This window comes from Chrysemys picta, chromosome 2, assembly GCF_011386835.1.
Source record: "Chrysemys picta bellii isolate R12L10 chromosome 2, ASM1138683v2, whole genome shotgun sequence".
Taxonomy (NCBI): Eukaryota; Metazoa; Chordata; order Testudines; family Emydidae; genus Chrysemys; species Chrysemys picta.
This window is the reverse complement of record NC_088792.1, coordinates 185,125,299-185,146,455: the sequence shown is the minus strand read 5'-3', so window position 1 is coordinate 185,146,455 and position 21,157 is coordinate 185,125,299. Positions and strand designations below refer to the sequence as shown.

General features: G+C 42.8%; 1 long non-coding RNA gene across 5 annotated transcripts in view; it reads left to right on the top strand.

Annotated features, from left to right (window-relative positions):
• LOC101942410 (uncharacterized) overlaps nucleotides 1–20,233 on the top strand; it is a 94,641-nt gene extending 74,408 nt beyond the window's left edge. For 3 of the 5 annotated variants that reach the window (XR_010597977.1, XR_010597981.1, XR_010597980.1), the window contains one exon: nucleotides 16,866–20,229. This is a non-coding gene — a long non-coding RNA (uncharacterized LOC101942410). Of the gene's footprint in view, nucleotides 1–16,865 lie in introns of all 5 variants that reach the window. The other 2 variants (XR_010597978.1, XR_010597979.1) reach the window with 1 other exon arrangement.
• The last annotated feature ends 924 nt before the right edge of the window (nucleotides 20,234–21,157 follow it).

Genomic DNA, 21,157 nt, shown 5'->3' with positions numbered 1-21,157 from the left:
TAACTTAACATATTTGAATTTCTTTTTAAGTATAAACTTAATTTTGAATGTCCTGGATTTATAATGTTTGGTTTTGGGATAATTACAACATGCCTGCAATGTTTTTTCACCTTCCAGTTACTGATACACAATCTCAACCTTATCTCCATCTTAATGTAGTTTTTAAATTTTGAAATATAATATACAGTTGGAGGTCTGCCTGGAATTAATACCTTGAAGCAGACTGACATTGCTATGGCTGGTTGAATGGTATAATGGACCTGTCATATCTAGGCTTTCCTACTCGACATGGCAGAAACTAGAAGCTTGAAACACTTTATTCAGTATCACTGGCACAAGATATTCTATGGATATTTAAAATTTGTAGGCTGTTCCCCCTCCTGTTATTAAAAACAAAAATAGCAAGTTCAGTGATACAAGTTATTACAAAGCAGATAAATAGTGTTTTTGCTACCTAAACTGTCAGAGATATCCATCAACAGGAAGAATTTTCTTCTTTTTTGTGCATTTAAATGATGTCACATTGCATACCTGTAGCAGCATTACCAAGAGCATGTTTTACACATCAAGGAAAGCACACTAAGCAGCTTAAATTCTGTGGCTTACAGGTCAAGCAGATGGGATACTGTCTTATTGGCTGTCTGTACAATTCCGATTATAAACATCATGAAAACTCCTTGAGCAATGAGCCAATTTCAGGAGAGAGATTAAATTTGACCAACATGGCCATATCCATGCCCCTTTAAAACACATGTGCTGAAAACCTGAAAGCCCTGGTTTGAAGACTCCTTTCTGAAAATGCTGTTTATGCATCTGGCTGTGGGTGACACTTCCAAATCCACAGCACTTCCAAATAAGAGCATCTGGCAAGTAATTGACATGTCACTATGGAGCTGCAGTTACACATTCTTGTTAACTGAAGCTTCAGTTCCTGCAAGCCTTGCCAACATAACTGTCCTCCTGCCTGTGAAGTTCCCTACCAGAACCGTAGTAATCTCAGCTACTAAGAATCAGTCACAGCCTCAAGAAAATTAGTCTTTAAAAGAATAAATATCACAGAACATTATACAACAGTCCCAAAAATAAGCATGACCAGAGTAGAAAGTGGATGTAATCAAGGTTTGAAAAATTTACCAAACACCTTGTAGCGCGACTCTGATCAGAAAGATGGGAGGGCAGGGGGTCTCCAAACACACAGACTCAACACCCCTGGAGAGAAAACCAAGCACTCCACTACACAACCACCATTTTGAGGGGCAGCCAGTAAGGGGCAGAAGTCCCTCCTATTCTATCCCACCCTCATTACACACTGCGATAAGGTTGCTTGAAGTCACATCTCCACTGCCAACAATATCCTGACAACCCCCAGTTTTAACTCCCCTTCACAGCAAACACAACCAACCCATCACAAAGATGTCAACAGGACTACAAGAAATCACATATACAGGGAGAGAAGCTGGCATAAGACTGAAGTGATGGTGATAGAAAAGGAGACAACATTCAGAGAAGCTAACCCCTTGACCGACCTCCACCTAAGCCACCTGCACGTCATTCAACAAGTTAATATGAAACTTTGGTGTCCTATTGGAGCCAGAGTTCATTTACAGCCTTGTAGAGGTGTCTGGGGATTAGCTCCATTCAGATCTAACACCCCCTTCCTTGCACTCTGACCCCGCTCTCTCTAGGACTCGGGGTGCTCCACTTCACAACTCAGCCCTTCAGCCAGGACACTGTACAGTCCTCCCATTCTGGAGTATCAAAGTCCCACTGGATCAGCTCTCTTCATGCCACTCCAGAGAGTCTTCCAGCCCAGGGACAAGTCCTGTGACACTTTCCCAGCAGCTGGCAGAAGAACTCCAGCCTACCCACTACTCTGGATTCCTGCTCAGGGACCCTATATCCAGCAACTATGGTCTGCTTGCTCCCAGACCCCATCACTATTTCCATGGACTCCTTCCTATTTCCTTTATTTTCTGCCCCCACCCAGGTTTATTGTCCCAAACGACCTCCTTCCAGGCAGTACCTGTAGAGTACCTCCCCACTTTGATTCCTTGCCAAACTCCGGCAAACAAAACTCCCATTCTCCCTGTGAGTGACTGCAGACTACTTCCTTTTCTGTTCTCAGCTTCATCCCTTTATACAGGACCAACCTGGTCCTTGCCAACTGAACTTCATCTCTCATTAGACTTTATTAAGCCCTGCCTCTCCTCCCAGGTGCAACATATAAGGTTAATTAACCTAACAACCTGCTCTGAATGGGGTAGACACCACATCACAATACCTTTCCAGTCAGAACTCTCAAAGAGAGCTGTGTTTCTCTAGGATAATGCAGCTACTGTCACTCAGGATGACAATAACCAATACAGTTAATACTGCCCTCCTCACAATAACTGAAGAAAAGGAATTACAGCAACAAGAGAGTGCAAGAGAAAATAAGAAACAGTAATCAAAACTGCCAAACCTAGGACTGGTGAAGTGCAGGGTTCACTATGGACAACTTTATGCACAGCTTATTTATTGCATTTAATGTTCTAGGAACCCATCACTATAGCAGTAGATACAATTCCCCTAAATAGACACTTCCATCAGCATACCCTAGCAACATTACATGTTTTCAGAACGAAGGGAAGAAGTTGATCCCAGAAATTTAGCACCTATACTTTGGAGTTTTCCCTCAAGTCCTGTGAGCAAAAAAAGGTATAGCTTGCATACATTTTGTTTGACAATGTTAGCATCTATGGACAGGCTATGGATTCTATGCTTACTTTGCCAGAGTAGCTACAGAAGATCAATGGGGAAAACTTGCATAAGGCCTGACTGGTCTGTTTTTCAAGTTCTGTCAGACCTTTAGTTTAACAACAATCAATAAAACGATTTAGAGCAAGAATGTACCATTATCAAAATTAATTAAATGCCACAAGCTTGATTTTTTGGTATTAAGAAATTAATTGCTCTCAGATGTCAGAATGTGAACTTTAAGCCTTCAAAGAAATTTTTTCATCCTATTTCAACACTCTGCCATGAAAGGCATACAAGGGTGACAGAGGAAATATGTTCACTAATTCTACAGATAATTTATCTTTAACTAGCATATTAACAACACAAAATTTCAGGATAAAAGGTTATTTCATTTCTGCCTTTTTCTTTCACCATATGTATTTACCACAGAACACTGACCCCCCCCCTATTCACAGGGAGAATTTGTAATAAATACCATTACCTCTATCCATGAACTGAATTGTCTAAATTGTCATTAGAGCCTCAGGTAAAATTTCATTTTGACACTTTCCTCTATGTTCTGAATGAAAGGGGCCATAATCAAGTATTTTGCCATGCTATTAGCAGTACATGTTTTGATGATGTTCTACACCAGCCATTCCCCAGAGACTACAAAACCATTAAAGTTTATGTTTACCCATTCTGGAAGCCCTGTGTGAATAAACTGGAGGACCCAGGGAGCTCTTAAAACCTTTAAGAAAACACTGCCTGTTTAAATAGATTTGTAGAGCAGAAATGATGAATTTCCATTGTGAGATCAGATTAGCACAATGCTCTATAAATTCACTTACCAAAAGTCTGAATCTTACAGTCCCTACTACCTATCCAGAAACCCTGTTAACCATTTTACATTGTGGTCTGCAAATATGATAAATAGTGCATTACTTTGAAAAGGCTATGATTTCTTATATGAAGAATGCAGTTTCATTACAAAGCAGAATAGCAAGATGTTCAGTCAATACCAACTAAAGAAGTTGGGGTGGAGGGGGATGACACTATTCTCTGCAATTTTAGGTGTGAAGAAAAACTTGGGAAATGATAGTTGCATGTTTGGTCCATATATATTAATGGTCTGTAAAATAAGGCTATCAATGTTTCATCAGGTTTCAGAGTAGCAGCCGTGTTAGTCTGTATCCGCAAAAAGAAGAACAGGAGTACTTGTGGCACCTTAGAGACTAACAAATTTATTAGAGCATAAGCTTTCGTGGACTACAGCCCACTTCTTCGGATGCATGTTTCATCAATAGCTAATGACAATACACACTACACAGTTTCCATTCAACACTGCATTTCACTGGAGTGTGTCAAAGCTATAGTCTTTATAGTCATTCACAAAAGGAACAAAACAATTCCATTTCGGCACAATCCACTAATCCACCACAGTTTATATTTAGCTTTCTGTCAGAAAGATATTTCATGTTTCCCACCACAAGCAGCCCAATTACAGTTCAGGAAGTGATGAGAGTTCCATTAAGAAGCTGCTTCCACCAAGGCTGTCTCCAAAGATGGCAGTGTCTGAGGTGAAAGCTTATTTACCACCAAGCCTTAAAGTTTTAGGAAGACTGAGTCCTTTGCCAAGCTGGGAAAGAATATTTACTTAGCCAGTTATTGTTCTGTTTTATGAAAAAAGACTATATAAACCAAAATTATACTTTTGACTTTACGATGGACACATTTATTCATAAAGTCAGAGTATAACACATCAGGTGAATACCACACCTTAGCATTTTTCTTTCTTCCAACATTAGTCAGAAGCATAGAATATAGTCTGAAGCGAACGTACATTAATATATACACAAAAATTATAACAGGACTACATCATGAAGTAAACAATTACAATGAGGCTTTTCTGCTCCAAGTCGGCAATTGTCTCCTAATCATTTTCACTATTATTTGTTAAAATTAGAGGCTTTCAAAGGCAGCCTTACAAACAAAAGTTCAAATCTGAATTACAATATGTTTAAATTCAAAGGCAGAGACAAAATAAACAAGAGGCTCAGAGTAAAGTTTCAATCACCATAAAGATGTATACTAAATAGCACCCGATGCCCCACATATTGAACTCTAGACATTGTTCAATAGTGCTTGAGACAGCATACACGTAAGTGCCAATATTTTTCCCAGGAGACATTTTAACTACTCCAGAGTCCCATAAACTTGATATATTTGGAGCAGTTAAGGGGAAATCTCTAGACTCTGAACTAAAAGGTCTGTAAAGAACAGTTACTTCCCTATAGTAACTGTGGTTCTTCAAGATGTTGTAGTCAGCATGGATTCCTCACTGTAGGCACATATGTGCCTCACGCACAAGACCAGAAATGTTTTGAGTGGCAGCGTCTGTTGGAGCCATGCATGCACCCTGTGCTTCCTCATGCTCCTGCACAAGGGCATACTGAGTGGGGCAGCCACAACCCTATCTCAGCTCACTTGCAAGGCAAAACTTGCGTTAGCTGAGGGCTCCGAAAGCAGGGATGGAGGACAGGTCATTGGATTCACACTGACTACAACATCTTGAAGAACCATAGCTACTATGAGGGTAAATAACTGCTCTTTTTTCTTAGAGTATGTGTCAATATGAATCCACTGTAGGTGCTGGCAAGCAGAATCATTCCTGAAAGTTGGAAGTGAAGCGTGTCAACTGTCTCCATCAAATAGTGATTGCAATACTACTCTCCTGAAATTAGTATCTGATCTGGCTGCCCTGTCAAAGGGCATAATGTTTAACAAAAATCAGTGGGTTACTCCACTTTTCAGCCTTGCAGATCTCAATTGTTGGCAAACTCCTGAAGCAGGCAGAAGATTCTAACTCTGCCTTGGTGGAATGTATCTTGGCATTCGAAGGCAGAGGCTGCAATAGGTCCGACAGCCAAAACTACCTCTGCCAGTAAGGAGCTATCAGGATGACTGCAGCCTTCTCCCATCTGATCTTGGATATTATCCTTGGGATCAGGGGAGTGAGAGGAAAGGTATATCGGAGGCTTTGAGGCCAACATCAGGCCTAAGAGTCCCAGACGCGTTCACAACATTGTGGAATTTGATCTGAGGTCATTTGCCAACAATTGAAGAGACTGGAACCTGTCATCTTGGAGCCAGGTTCTTGTTCATCGGGTATCTATCAGAGCCCCTATGAACTCTATTATCTGTGAGGTGTGAGCAATGATTTTCATCATTCACAAGGAGTCCTACCTGACAGAACAGGGAACGGACATAGTCTAAAGCTGTTGCAGTCCCCTGTTGGGATCTGCCTCTGATCAACCAGTCATCCAGGTCTGAGAGACATGAATTTCCTGTCTCCTTAAATACACTATGTGCTACCATCCCTGCCAGGGATTTGGTAAATACTTTCAGTGCTGTTGAAAGGGCAAAACCCTGTACTGGTGATGGTTGGACCTAGGATGACCAGACAGCAAGTGTGAAAAATCGGGACGGGGGTGGGAGGTAATAGGAGCCTATACAAGAAAAAGACCCAAAAATCGGGACTGTCCCTATAAAATCGGGACATCTGGTCACCCTAGTTGGACCCCACTGTGAATTTATATACTTCCTGTGTGCCAGATGGATGGCTATATGAAAATATTCATGCTGCAAATCAAGAGCCACAAACCAGTCATGAGGTTGCAAAGATAGAATTATGGAGGCAAGCGTTACCATCCTGAATCTGAGATAATGTACGTATTTGTTGAGTCTTCTCAGGTCAAGTATAGAATGAAGACCCTCCTTTCTTCTTTGGAATAAGGAAATACCAGAAGGAGAAGTCTCTTCCTATCAGCTCTGATGGAACCTCTTCCATTCTACATAAAACAACAAGGTCACTTCTCTTTGTAATAGGCCTGCATGAGAAAGATCCCTGAAGACAGGCAGTGAAGGGGATGCCTGATGCATGGCGCATTGCCTCTGACCACAGGGTCAGAGGCATCCATTGCTGCTTGCTGGGCCATGCTGGCAGATAGCCACCTTCTTTAATTATGTCAACCAAATACAGACAGGCCCTGCACCCCTCTTGTCTAGCTGACCCTAGCTTTTGTGCATCTAAATTGAAAATTAAAGAAATGTTAATGTATATTACCATTTACCAGAATGTTCCAGTATCTTATCTATCAACTATTGGTGCTTAAATCGAAAATAAATTTCTGCCTAGCTTTCCATAAAAATAACAAAATTGTTTCAATAAAACATTAAATTAACTGAGAAGAGGGAAATCTGAACACATTTGGCATAACTGCATATAGAATGGAGTTACTGTACTTCTGACTGCAGACCAAACAGAACTGTATTCATTTTTAAAGCTGTAGGAAATGACATGTTATAATAATAAAGCTTGAAAGTTCCTTCTTTAGAACAGAACCCCAAAAATCAACATGGCATTTTTGACGCTAAGGTTGCTATTGCACCAGTGTTTCCATTATAAATCTCTGCCTTCGGGAATTTATAGCATCATGAAAACAATTCCGGCCAGGCTGAAATTTGGCACAATTTCCCGTTTTTTTCAAATATCTGAAAGAAATCACTCTAGCTTTCTTTGGCTAGACTGGACTAAACAGTGTTTTCCCCTAGTTTTAGACCAAGTTTTTGCTTACTACAAAAACAAAACAACAACAAAAAACAGATTTTTATTTATTTATTAAAGAAAACATGAATGTTTGTATGCCATTAGTGCTAATGGCTTTTGATATTTTGTAAGAAATATATTTAAAGTGAATAAAATGTTTATAAATGGAACACCATCCATGGGAATGTGGGGTCCCATGCGGAGCGGATAAAGCACACGACCAATGTGGTTGCAAGCTGAATCCGAATCCTGTTTATTACAAGCTTTCTTTTATAGTTTTTCTCAACATTACATAACCCAATTAGGCTATAATCACACATCTACCGATTGGACAAGAAGGAGAATCATGTGTTTATCACATGTATAGCCCCACACCGATTGGTTCAACCGTTCCTTACATAAGGCCATGATTTGTTTACCTCATCTTATATAATCCTAGACCACCAGGGGGCCTTACATAAGGCCATGATCATCTTATATAATCCTAGACCACCATGGGGCCTTACATAAGGCCATGATCATCTTATATAATCCTAGACCACCAGGGGGCCTTACATAAGGCCATGATTTGTTTACCTGGCAAGTGTCCCATTGTGACCCTTACCTCCTCATGGAACTTTTCATTAGGTTGGTGTAGGGATGATACATCCCCACATGGGAAGAGGGGGGAAATCACATCAGTTAATTGTAAACATCCACGATAACTAAAACTGAAGCAAGTTAGAGAAATAATTGTTTTTACTATCTTCTTCAGTTTTACTTTGTGCATGTGACAGCACTATAATCAAGTTCACTGCTCTATGGATGGTCAGTTGCTCTTCCACTCTCAGGCACTAGCACTGTTCTAAATAAAGCTTACGGGCAGGATGGTAACAAAAAGCAGTAGAGTCATCATTATTGTAGGTGGGGATTGTATTTGTATCTCTATTACAGTAGCACTTGGAGGCCCCAACTCAGATCAAGCTTTCATGGTGGTAGGTGCTATACATAAATATAATAAAATAAGAGACAAGCCCTTCCCCAAAGAGCTCAGAGCCTAAATCTGAGACCATGCGCATGACATCTTTACCTGGGACCACTACTGGGAGACAGGAGAAACTGAAAGGATCTACGACTTCACTTCCCAGGCCCCTGCATTGAGCTAGAGTGCAATGGGAGCCCTGGAGGGGCATTTTCTGGATCCCAACAAATACTGAGGAGCAACTGACACTTGCAAGGTGCTGGGGAGGGGTTTCACTCCCTGGAACGCCTCTATTGTTCCAAGGAGGAGTTTGGAAGCTTTACCTTGATGCTGCTTCTGCTGCAGATTCTGGTAAGCAGGTAGCCATGTGTGCAGCAGGAGAGTAAGGAATGATGGGCTAAATTCAGGACATGGTTTTCTAAAGGGTGCTTTATCTGAACAACAATGGACAAAACAGTAGCAGCAAAACTTGCAAAGACATATAACCAACTTTCAGAACTCCAGTAAAGCTGATGTGTTCAAACCTCCACCCAGGTTATTCTTAATTCTCAAATTCTACTAACATTTTCCAGCTGGAGAGCTGACCGGCACCTGGTCAAGTGTGTATGCAGCTAAATAGCTCTGATTCAAAGGACATTAGTGAACAGTTGAAGACAAAAAGTATGAAGAATTTCTTTTAGCATAGAAGCAGCACGTTCACTTAGCATCTCAAGCACAGGAAGACATACAGGTATGACAACACTGAAAATTCATGAATGGTATTTTCCTCGCAAAGTACAGAAAATACAAGCTTTATATTGACAATGGTGTATATTAATATGCAGAATGGTCATAGCCCTAATTTTCTTGTTTGATGGATCAATCCTATTTAATTCTTTATGTAGATCTTACAGAGCTCGTCCCTCCGGTTCAATACAAGTCTTCCATTGATATAATTTTTGATTGGTAAAATTATGGATTTAGTCTGAGGTTTCATTCCATTGAGTTGTTTAATTATTAAGAGCCAAAGTGTCTTTGGCATTAGTGTATACACCTGAGTTCTACCTCTTTACTTCTGCACACACACACACACACACACAAATCACCCTTCATGGTGCAAGCCCTCCTGATTGTGAAGATGACCCTTAAAGTCAGAAGTGACTGTAAACTAATACAGCGATCTCTTCCCGAGATTGCAGACAGCCCGAAACCACCATCCTAAGAGATCTCAATTGCCTCATTCATCTCAATCACCAAAATTCATCACCATCCTAAATTGACTTCCAAGGCTTTTCAACTAGCAAAAACCACAACTGCTTCTCCTGAGCTGCCAAAACCTCCAGTTTTACCCTAACAGCTTCTATAGTACAGTAATACACTATATGTTGTCAAGATGAAAGACTGCAGCACACTGAAAATGCAGGACCAGCATAAAAAAAGTTAATTTTAATTTCAAAATAAATGCCATAGGGGCTGAGCTAATAGTTTTATTAACAGTAATAGCTCCATTTACAAATAAATAAATCAAGCAGAACTATCACAAAAATTCCAGCTTGCTACTCTGGAGTGTCAATGACTCCAGGAGGACTTGTTGCAGACCATTTCTAGCTTGCTGCAAGGTCATGGGGTCTTGGTTATAAATTATTAAGTAACAAAGTAGGTTTAGATTGGTTGGTTTTGCTCAGGAAGCACATTGAAAAGGGAAGCATTAGATGGGAAATTAATGCAGAATTTGTAAGTAATCCAGATTGCTCAGGTGTTTATACTGGAATTTAATCCAAAACTCAAAATGCAATGGGTCAGAAATAAGCATACTAAAATGTTGCCATACCTAAAAGAATGTTGAGCGTGTCTGGTACTGTTGCCATCCAAGTGACTATGTTCAGATCAAAACCTTGTCCCCTCACTGAGAGGCCTAGCAAGAAATGGGACCATCATGGAGACAGGGTGTGCTCAGGTTCTATGGGAGGAGGAGTCAACAACTTAGGTCACTCTTGAACTATTCCCTCCAGATCTAGCAGAAAATCTAGCAGAAATCCTATCCAGCCCTGCTCAGTGTGAGAAAAGATCCCCATTATACCAGGTGATATATTATACATAATTTTATAAGATCCCAGTAAACCCTCCCCAGGGACTAAATTTCCCCCTCGATCCATGATTTAGATAAATGTATTGGTCCTGGAAGCATTTGCATCAGACAGCTGAAGTGTTTCTAGCTCAACGATTTAGCACCTTCAATTCATGTCTCAACTTGTTTTTTTTTTTCATTTCCGCACTCCTCCACTTCCACCTGACTTCAGTCACTTGAGTATGTAATCTCTCACAAAAATACTAGAAACAGAACAACATTTTAAAACATCTGAATGCTTGGATTTCAGACTTTCAAAAGAAGTAAAGCTCTGGTTTCTAGCTCTTGTTTTTGAGATACAGCCGATAAAATAGCGTCACATTCATTGGTGAGTGACAGGGAAAGTAACGTGGTAATCATAACAACATGAGTTTAAGATCCAATATTTTGCAACCAGTCAGCACTGGAAATAAATGCTGTGTTTCATATAACTACATTTCAACCCCCTTTACCTTCCAAAATAAATATGAAGTTGGTGTCTTGTTTATATATTGTTTGCTTTTCACGAATAAGGATCAGATTTAAGACCACAGTAATCAAAGTCATATCTAATTAAACTTCTCTTCTCACATTTTTTATGTTTATCACTTAAGCAGTGCCTTTGTTTCATCCTGTTGATGTAGCATCCCATTCAGTAGGCTTTTGACTTCTTTTGATCTCTGTGTAACACAAATATGGCCTAAAGTTGATAGTCATGGTTAAAACTAGTTGTATCTTATAGAAACAAGTGGAAAAAAAATAATCACTGCTTTGCCATGGCAAAAGAGTAGTAATTTTAGATAAGAACAGAAAACCACCACTCACCGTTTTTCAATTAATTAATTTTTTAGTCAGAGTATTTAAAAATTTAAACATACAAAGAGAATACACAATGAAGTGTTATAAAAATATATACTAAATTTTGGTAAAGCATGTTATACGTTCCTAGATTACATAGTTTTATTGCTCTCATTACCACTAAATATTTTTAACTGAAGAAAAGGAACTTTGTGCACGGGGGTCGGGGAGAAATGGCGGGGTCCCGTCTGTCTCTCTAAATTCCATCCGAGACCTGAGAAACCTTTCTGCAGTAACATTGGACTGTCTGAGAAATGCATGACACTGTACCAGTAGGGCTGGAGTGCACAAGAAACAGCCATGCACATCTCACAATATGCTGTTTCTGTGGAAAAGCTAGTAAATAGTTGTACAAGCGCCAGCAATGCTCTGCATATGCCTTGATCCTGAAAACACTTACATAGGTACTTAACTTTACTACCTTGAATAGTCCCACTGAAATTAATACTCACAGTCAAAGTCAGGGGCGTGCACAAATGGGGGCAAGCAGGGGCATGGGCCCGCCCAATAATCAGCAGGAGGGCACAGAACTTCTCCGGCCCCAAGGTTGGGGTGGGGACACAGAATGTGCACCTTCAAAAGCCATCAAATTTTTATTCCTGTGCATACCCCTGGCAAAGTTAAGCATGCATGTAAGTGTTTGCACAATCAGAGCCATAGCAAGTTTGCACTACAGGATCTCTTTTGGGAACATATGAAAGGCTGTTGGCTTCTGCCCTCCATAAAATCAGGACAATCTTGGATTTCACGACAATCCGCAAGAGCATGATGGAGAATCAGCATTTGCCAGGATCTCTCTTATATGTATTTACAGTCAGAACCACAGTATTACTGATATATATATTGGAAAGGTCAGGGTACAATACATAAAAGTCATTCTTAAACCATTAAAGTGCTCTATTTTTGTGCTTGTATATTATTTACATAGGGTTCATTTTAAATTTAGCTCTCATATACTGCATAAGGAACCCTATTCAGAAAAACTAACACTCAGGCACATGTAAAAGCTCTTCACTTCTTAGTTGATATGGGGCCGTGCAAGGATTTCGTTCCAGAGTTTAAATGTTTGCTTATCCTGAAGTTTTGTATTTTGTGCACTAATATTGTTAAAATAAAATAAAAAAGACAAGAGAAACTGCCAACCAGTTAGCATGGTTCTTAATGATAGTCTCACAAACAGCACTGTATGGATGAAAGGTGGCTGACTGATATAAATTATGCATTTATGAAGAAAAGAATATAGCCTTTTTGGCCATAAGCATCATCTTTACTGTAATTGCTTGGAGGGAAGGAATATTTAATCTTATTTTTCTCAATTTTACGAGAGCACACGTTTCATGTGTCCGTCAATTGTGCACTCCTTGTTGTTCATCTTTTTAAAATTTTACTTTTATCTGTTCTGGTAGATGTGAGGTCACTGTATGAAATGGCCTGATCTTGCCTCTTCTCTCTGCTGTCAATATGGTCCAACCTGGCTTAACAAACTGAAATTGTGGATTTTAGAGCAGCTTTATTTAAAAAAAGCAAATTGTATTATATTCACTAAGTGAATGCCAACTGATCACAATTCACTGCATTAAATGTGGTCTCAGTATTTTCTGCTCTTATGCTGTGACAAAGTCTGTAACAATTAATCATTTCTGATTTGCTTACAGCAAAAATTTACTATAGCAATAACATTCAAAATACTCTGTTATGAAATCCTGGGGAAAGCAAGACAGGAAAACCAAGATAAAATTGCAAATACACATACTCCGAAGTCCCCTGCATCATTTACACATACTAGCTTAAAAGGTTGTTTTTTTTTAAACTCTACTCTATACAATCTCCCTAATAAACTGCGTGGGGCAGGAAGTAAAAAGTGTGATCATCTCTCTTTCCACTAGTATAAAATAGCATTTCAATAAGCAGCAGTTGTTTTACTTTGTATGAAGAATACTAGATCTGTAAAAGCAAAACCAAACTGAAGAGCAGAAATAAGGTGGGAACCACAGAGGAAGTTTTAATAAAATTCAGGATATATACTTATTTTTAAAAAGCATTTGAAATATACAGAAGAATGTCACAACTTTTTAGAAAGTCTTTAAGTTGAAATAATATTAAATGAGTAAGCAAGTATTACCAACTAGAAAGAAGAGATTCCTTGGAGGAAAAAGGATGAAAATACAGTAAATTTAAACCTGAAAGCTCTTGAACCACCAAAGGAATGGAGAAATGAAAATGAGTCACTATGACTTAACAGTCAAACATAAGCAATACATCTAAATTTCACTCTCAATTATCTACTTTTTAAAAAGCTACAGTGGTGAATTTCATAACTATATTACATAAAGTTACTGACTGTCCTCACTGTTTTCTTAGACTATAACACAGTTGAGTAGAAAGCATTATTTGTTTGCTGTTTCCGAGTGCTAATATGAGAAACATAAATAATGTATTTCCATTAAAAACATCTACTAGTTTTGTTGTCGTATTGCTCACTAGAAATATTTACAAGCCATAGTGAAAATGAAACAAGTTTGCGTCTTCAGGTACTGTATTCATAACACTACTTACACTTATTTATATTCAGGCTAAAAATGTTCAATCTTGTTAGGACTTCTGGTTGAGTATTTATCTATTTAAAATTAAAATATTTTTAGTGCTTTCCTGAAAAGAGACAATAGTCTCATGGGTAAGAAGGCCCAGAAAAGAATCATCAAACATACATGAACCAAAAATGTTCATAAGCCATAGGAGCTAGTAATAGGCTAGAGTCAAAGATTAATAGAGAGATGGCAATTATCTCCAATACCTTTGGGCAACCTTACTGAAGTAAGTTGAAGTATCTACAGAGTCCATTGCATTAAATGCAAAGGTTATGAATTATTGTGGACTGGGATGATCAAAGGACTATATTGAACAATGTGGCAGACAAGAATGAACTTTTGGGAAGAGGATTTCTAGGGAGAGGTGAATGCAAATTTCCCCCGATCATCCCCCCGCCCCACACCTCTTGTTATGCAAAAACCCAGCCCTTTAAAGCTACACCCTGAGATGAGGGTGAATGCCCGCTGAATATCTGATCCCAGGGTCCCAAGATCAAAGGCCCAGACTGTATAAAGGAGGGATTCACAGATTCACGGGGGTGCTTGTTCTGATCTAGCAGCTGTTACAAACTAGTAACCAGGGACAAAACCCTTGGTGTGGTTTGAAGGATCAATCACCTGCCAAAGTCCTTAATGGAGTGGGGGTGCTGGTAAGCTTATTAGTATGTGTGTAGGTTCTTTTATTGTTTAAATGTTTTCTCTGTAAGGATTTCACCTTAACAATAAACATGCTTGCTTAGATAGAGCTGTGTGGTAACTTATAACTGTGGGCAATTTTGCTGTTCATACGCTCTGAAGAGAAGCAAAGCAGGCCTGCTGAGGCAGTCTGATTTGCTGGGGAACCCACAGTGCAGGCAGAGAACTGTGAAGCCTGGAAAAACCCCAGTCAGGAAGGTGAGATGTAGGTCTCTGCCCAAGAGAGGCAGAGAGGAACTGGGAACCTAGAGTGGGTACCCTTACCAGACTACACAGGGGAACTGTGTACCCTGAACTGTGACAGACTCTAGAGAATAGATTCAGATCTGAAAATCAGAAGTTGGTCCTAAATTCCTACTTCTTTCCCTTCTTCAACACTAACAGAAGTGGTGAAGCATTTGAAGGAAGGAGTTAATAACACAAGTGTTTTGTGGCAGGGACCATGCTTTTTTCTATGTTCCAATACCATGTAGCAAGCACTATTTTAAAATAATAATGAAGTGTAAAAGAACTGGTATAAATTATCTCAAGTAAGAAAAACAGTGAATATACTACAAACTTCTAACTTAAACAGTCCTCTCTCATTATCACGCTTTTCTCCATGCCATTATCACATTTTTATATCCATTTTCAAAAGAAAGCTATAAAGCCAGATGGAGCCTTTGATCAATGACTTGTATAAAGAGGTGCCACAATTCCTTCCATGAGTCCCACCTTGCACCAGGGAGTAAGGGCATGGCTACACTTGCGAGTTAGAGCGCATTAAAGCCCCGTGCGCTCTAACTCACGACGCATCCACATTGGCAAGGCACGTAGAGCGCCCGAACTCCACGGGTAGAGCGCTCCTGGTAATCCACCTCAGCGAGTGGAATAATGTTTGATGCACCCCTGCTGGAGCACCGCAGCACCAGTGTGGACGCCCTGGTCTATTAATGCGCTCTGATCGGCCTCCAGAAGTGTCCCACAATGCTTGTTCTAGCCACTTTCGTCATCACTTTGAACTCTACTGCCCTGCCCTCAGGTGACCAACTGTCAGACCCGCCCTTTAAATTATCTGGGAATTTTGAAAATCCCTTCCTGTTTGCTCAGCCAGGCATGGAGTGCTCTCAGCGAATCTTTCCAGGTGACCATGCCTCCATGCGATCCCCAGTATGGAGCAATGGTGAGGTACTGGACCTCATCAGTGTTTGGGGGAGGAAGCTGTACAGTCCCAGCTGCACTCCACTGTGCTGTGAGGGGCGTGGGGACCATTGCTGCACGCAGGCAAGCTGCACATGGGCCAGGGCAGAAGCTGCATTGCAATAGAAGACCCTCCCTTGCTTCCTAGGTCACCCTCAGCAGCGAGATATCTTCCAGGACAAACTCCTGTGGAAAATGTGGGGACAGTGTTCAGTGTAGGGGACCCTGGTCTATTAATGCACTCTGATCGGCCTCCAGAAGTGTCCCACAATGCCTGTTCTAGCCACTCTGGTCATCACTTTAAACTCTACTGCCCTGCCCTCAGGTGACCAACTGTCAGACCCGCCCTTTAAATTATCTGGGAATTTTGAAAATCCCTTCCTGTTTGCTCAGCCAGGCATGGAGTGCACTCAGCGAATCTTTCCAGGTGACCATGCCTCCATGCGATCCCCAGTATGGAGCAATGGTGAGGTACTGGACCTCATCAGTGTTTGGGGGAGGAAGCTGTACAGTCCCAGCTGCACTCCACTGTGCTGTGAGGGGCGTGGGGACCATTGCTGCACGCAGGCAAGCTGCACATGGGCCAGGGCAGAAGCTGCATTGCAATAGAAGACCCTCCCTTGCTTCCTAGGTCACCCTCAGCAGCGAGATATCTTCCAGGACAAACTCCTGTGGAAAATGTGGGGACAGTGTTCAGTGTAGGGGACCCTGGTCTATTAATGCACTCTGATCGGCCTCCAGAAGTGTCCCACAATGCCTGTTCTAGCCACTCTGGTCATCACTTTAAACTCTACTGCCCTGCCCTCAGGTGACCAACTGTCAGACCCGCCCTTTAAATTATCTGGGAATTTTGAAAATCCCCTTCCTGGTTGCTCAGCCAGGCATGGAGTGCACTCAGCGAATCTTTCCAGGTGACCATGCCGCCACGCGCTGTTGGCTCTCCCCAAGGCACAGAAACCCAGAGGACAGTACGGCCGTGAAACAATCAGTTCCCCTTGACCCTATGCTTACTCACCATTTTGGAGCTCCCGTGGGTTATGTGCGCTCGCTTTGGGATGGGCAAATTATGCTATTGTATAGACTGTGCTTTCCCTTAACTATGGGGGAATCATTGCTCTGTCTGGTATGAACAATGCTGCCTCTGTTTAGTGTTGCATTTTGCCTTTACAGATGCAACCTTGAGATCTCAGCCATCTGTGTTATCACCAGCCAAAAGACTCCAAAGAATTAGGAAGAGGCCATGTAGAAGCAAAGAAGACATGCTGCATGTAGTAATGCAGCAGTCACTTAACGAGAATCTAAAAGCGCAGAAGTGGAAGGAGACTGAAAGGAGGATCGGCCAGCAGAATGAGGAGCACCGGCACAAAAGCGCAGAGCTCCGGCAGCAAAGCACGGATTGGCTGATAAGCATCATGGAGTGCCAAGCGGACTCAATCCAGGAGCTTGTGGTCATGCAGGTGGAGCACTACCGTGACACACACACACCCCGAGCCCTTGTCCCAAAACTCTTTCCCTTGGGCCCCCATGTCACCTCCAACCCACTTTCCCCAACATCCGGGTTCTTATCACCACCAGCTGCCTCCAACACCTGTAGCTTCACCACCCAGCCCTGAAAACTATGACCCTTACCCACTGCACTCAACCCCCATCACCATGCATTATAGCCATCCTGAAGTGCAGCACTCATTGCACAGCACTCCAGACAGGAAGGCTGAGTATAACAACAGGATATATGCAAATCTGTGATTGTCCTGTTCCCCACCCCACCCCCTTTGCCCTTTCTGTTTCCCAAGCAGTTGTGTTTCTTTTCAATAAATGGATTTTTTGGCTTTGAAAACATTCTTTATTGCATTAAGTAAAAGATACTGTAGCCCAGGAAAGCAACAGGCACTGCAAGTCAGCATAGCAAACACAGATTCCTACTAACATTAGAACCACTGCACTTCAATGCCATGCAGGGCACCAAACATTACTGGTGGCTTTCAGCCTCAAATTGCTCCCTCAAGGTATCCCTAATCCTTGCAGCCCCGGGCTGGGCCCCTCTAATAGCCCTGCTCTCTGGCTGTTCAAATTCAGCCTCCAGGTGTTGAACCTCAGAGTTTCATGCCTGAATGAATCTTTCACCCTTCCCTTCACAAATGTTGTGGAGGGTACAGCACGCGGATATAACCGTGGGGATGTCGTCATTGGCCAGGTCCAGCTTCCCATACAGAGAGCGCCAGCAGCCCTTTAAACGGCCAAAAGCACACTCCACAGTCATTCTGCACCGGCTCATCCTGTTGTTGAACCGCTCCTTGCTGCTGTCCAGGCTCCCTGTGTAGGGTTTCATGAGTCACAGCATTAAAGGGTAAGCGGGGTCTCCCAGGATCACAATGGGCATTTCGACTTCCCCTATGGTGATCTTCTTGTCTGAGAAAAAAGTCCCGGCTTGCAGCTTCCTGAACAGGCCAGTGTTCTGAAAGATGTGTGCGTCATGCACCTTTCCGGGCCAGCCTGTGTTAAGGTCAATGAAACGCCCACAGTGATCCACAAGCGCCTGGAGAACCATAGAGAAATACCCCTTCCAGTTAATGTACTCTGTGGCTAGGTGGGCTGGGCCAGAACTGGAATATCCATCCCATCTATCACCCCTCTGCAGTTAGGGAAACCCATTTGTGCAAAGCCAGCCACAATGTCATGCACGTTACCCAGAGTCACTGTTCTTCTGAGCAGGATGCGATTAATGGCCCTGCAAACTTGCATCAACACGATTCCAATGGTCAACTTTCCCACTCCAAACTGGTTAGCAGCCGATCAGTAGCTGTCTGGAGTTGCCAGCTTCCAGATTTCGATAGCCACCTTCTTCTCTACCGTCAGGGCAGCTCTCAATCTCGTGTCCTTGCGCCGCAGGATGGGGGCGAGCTCCTCACACAGTCCCATGAAAATGGCTTTTCTCACCCAAAAGTGCTGCAGCCACTGCTCATCATCCCAGACTTGCAGGACGATGTGATCCCACCACTCAGTGCTTGTTTCCAGAGCCCAAAAGTGGCGTTCCACAGTGGTGAGCATGTCCATGAATGCCACAAGCAATCTCGTGTCATATGTGTTACTCGAGTCGATATCATCATCGGACTCCTCACTGTCAGTTTGGATCTTAAGGAGTAACTTGACTGCCAAACATGATGTGCTGGTGAGACTCATCAGCATATTCCTCAGCAGTTCGGGCTCCACTCCCGCAGACCGAAAGGGAAGATAGAGCGCACAGTACAAAAAACATTGAAAGATGGCACCAAATGTGAACAGAAGCACAGGGATTGCTGGGATGCGAACCGATGCATCATGGGGCGTTGGGACAGGACCCAGAATGCCCTGCTCCCCTCACCCCCTTCCCATAAGCCACAGCGCCAGAATGGGAAGAGGTGCTCTGTGGGATAGCTGCCCATAATGCACCACTCCCAATGCCACTGCAAGTGCTGCAAATGTGGCCATGCCAGTGCGCTTGCAGCTGTCAGTGTGGAGAGACTGCAGCACTTTCCCTACTGCGCTCTACAAAGGCTGGTTTAACTCAAAGTGCTCTACATCTGCAAGTGTAGCCATGCCCTTAGTAATCTGTAACAGTCCTTCAACAGACACAGATTTCTCCCCCCACCACATCAGCTTTTTTGACAGATGCATTAACCAGTCAAGGCTTCATCTACTCCTCAACCCTCACAGCTCACCCATTCAGGAAGGAAGGGGAATAGCAGTGCAGTCACAGCCCCAGTTCCCCTTTCTGTACCAAGGGGTAAGGTCCAGAGAGGCTATGTACACATGCCCACATGTTTTTATTCCCCTTTACATGCTTCACCAGCCATGTGAGGTTTAACCACAATCTGGCCCACAGAGACACACTTTTCTGTAATTGTTAACACACAATATTAAGCATCTACAAACCAGGGCATCATCTTTAACTTTAAGAAAGTAAGAAATGAATGCTAAGTATAAGTGTTTACAAATATAGATCAGACAAGCAATATACAGGAATTACCCTCTTCTACTTAATTCACAATTGAAGATTTTTGTCAAATACCATGATTCTATTTTGTCCGACTTTCTTTAACTGATAAATTGCCTTGCCTTTCAATATTTTCAAATGTAAACAACCTACTGCATCAAGTATTGATTTTATTTCAGATGCAGTTTTTCAATACCTTCAAAAATAGCAAAGACTGTATTGTGTGCCATTCTCTCAAAGATCAGTTACTACTGAAAAACAATCAAAAATCTTGATGGATTTCTTAGTCTGAGGGATGTGGGAAAATAAACTAATGTAAAGAATTGATAAGATCTGTGGTTGAAATACTTTTATGGGGGGGAGGGGGAAATCTAACACTCTGGTTTAGCATGTTACCAGAGAAGAACTTACTACAATAAACTAAAAACACTTTGGAATTGTAGTTGGAAAAGCAGCACTGTAAGTGATGTCACAAGTGCGGATACAGTTTCATATTCATGTTTTATTTTGCTGTAATGATTTTAAATCCATGTGATGTTTATAAACATATCGTGGTATATTCAATTGTCTAATTTTTTCTTTGTATTTCCACCACGTATTGTGTCTTGTCATACTTAGTCCCTGCCCCAAAGAGCTTACAATCTATCTTCTTTTTCTCTTTGTACAGCACCTAGGACAGACGTGGGCAAACTACGGCCCAAAGGTCACATCCAGCCTGCAGGACCGTCCTGCCCAGCCCCTGAGCTCCCGGCCAGGGAGCCTAGTCCCCAGCCCCTTCCCCACTATCCCCCCTCCCCCGAAGCCATGCCAACACGCAGGCCGTGCTCTAGCCCGCCGCTCCCACTGGGCAGCGTGGGGAGCGCAGCTGGCTCTGGCTAGGTGTCACGGCTGCGAGCTCCTGCTGCTGGTAAGGGGGAGGGGAGCGGGGGTCCTGGGGGACAGTCAGGAAGGAGGGGGCAGTTGGATGGGGCAGAGGTTCTGGGGGAGGCGGTCAGGGAATGGGGAACAGGGAGGGTTGGGAGTGGGAGTCCCGGGGGGCTTGTCAGGGGATGGGGATGTGGATAGGGGTCAGGAGGGCAGTCAGGGGACAGGGAGCAGGGGGGGGTTGGATAAGGGGGTGGGATCCCGGGGGGGCAGTTAGGAGCAGGGGGTCCCGGGAGGGGGTGGTCAGGGGACGAGGAGCAGAGGGCGGTTGGATAGGGGGTGGGAGTCCCGGGGGGGTCTGTCAGGGGGCTGAGGTGTGGATAGGGGTCAGGGCACTCAGGGGACAGGGAGCAAGGGAGTTGGATAGGGGGCGAGGGTCCCAGGAGGAGGCAATCAGGGTACAAGGAGCAGGGGGGGTTGGATGGGTTGGAGGTTCTGAGGGGGGCAGTCAGAAGGCAGGAAGTGGGAGGGGGTGGATGGGGCGGGGGCCAGGCTGTTTGGAGAGGCACAGCCTTCCCTACTCGGTCCTCCATACAGTTGCGCAACCCCGATGTGGCCCTCAGGC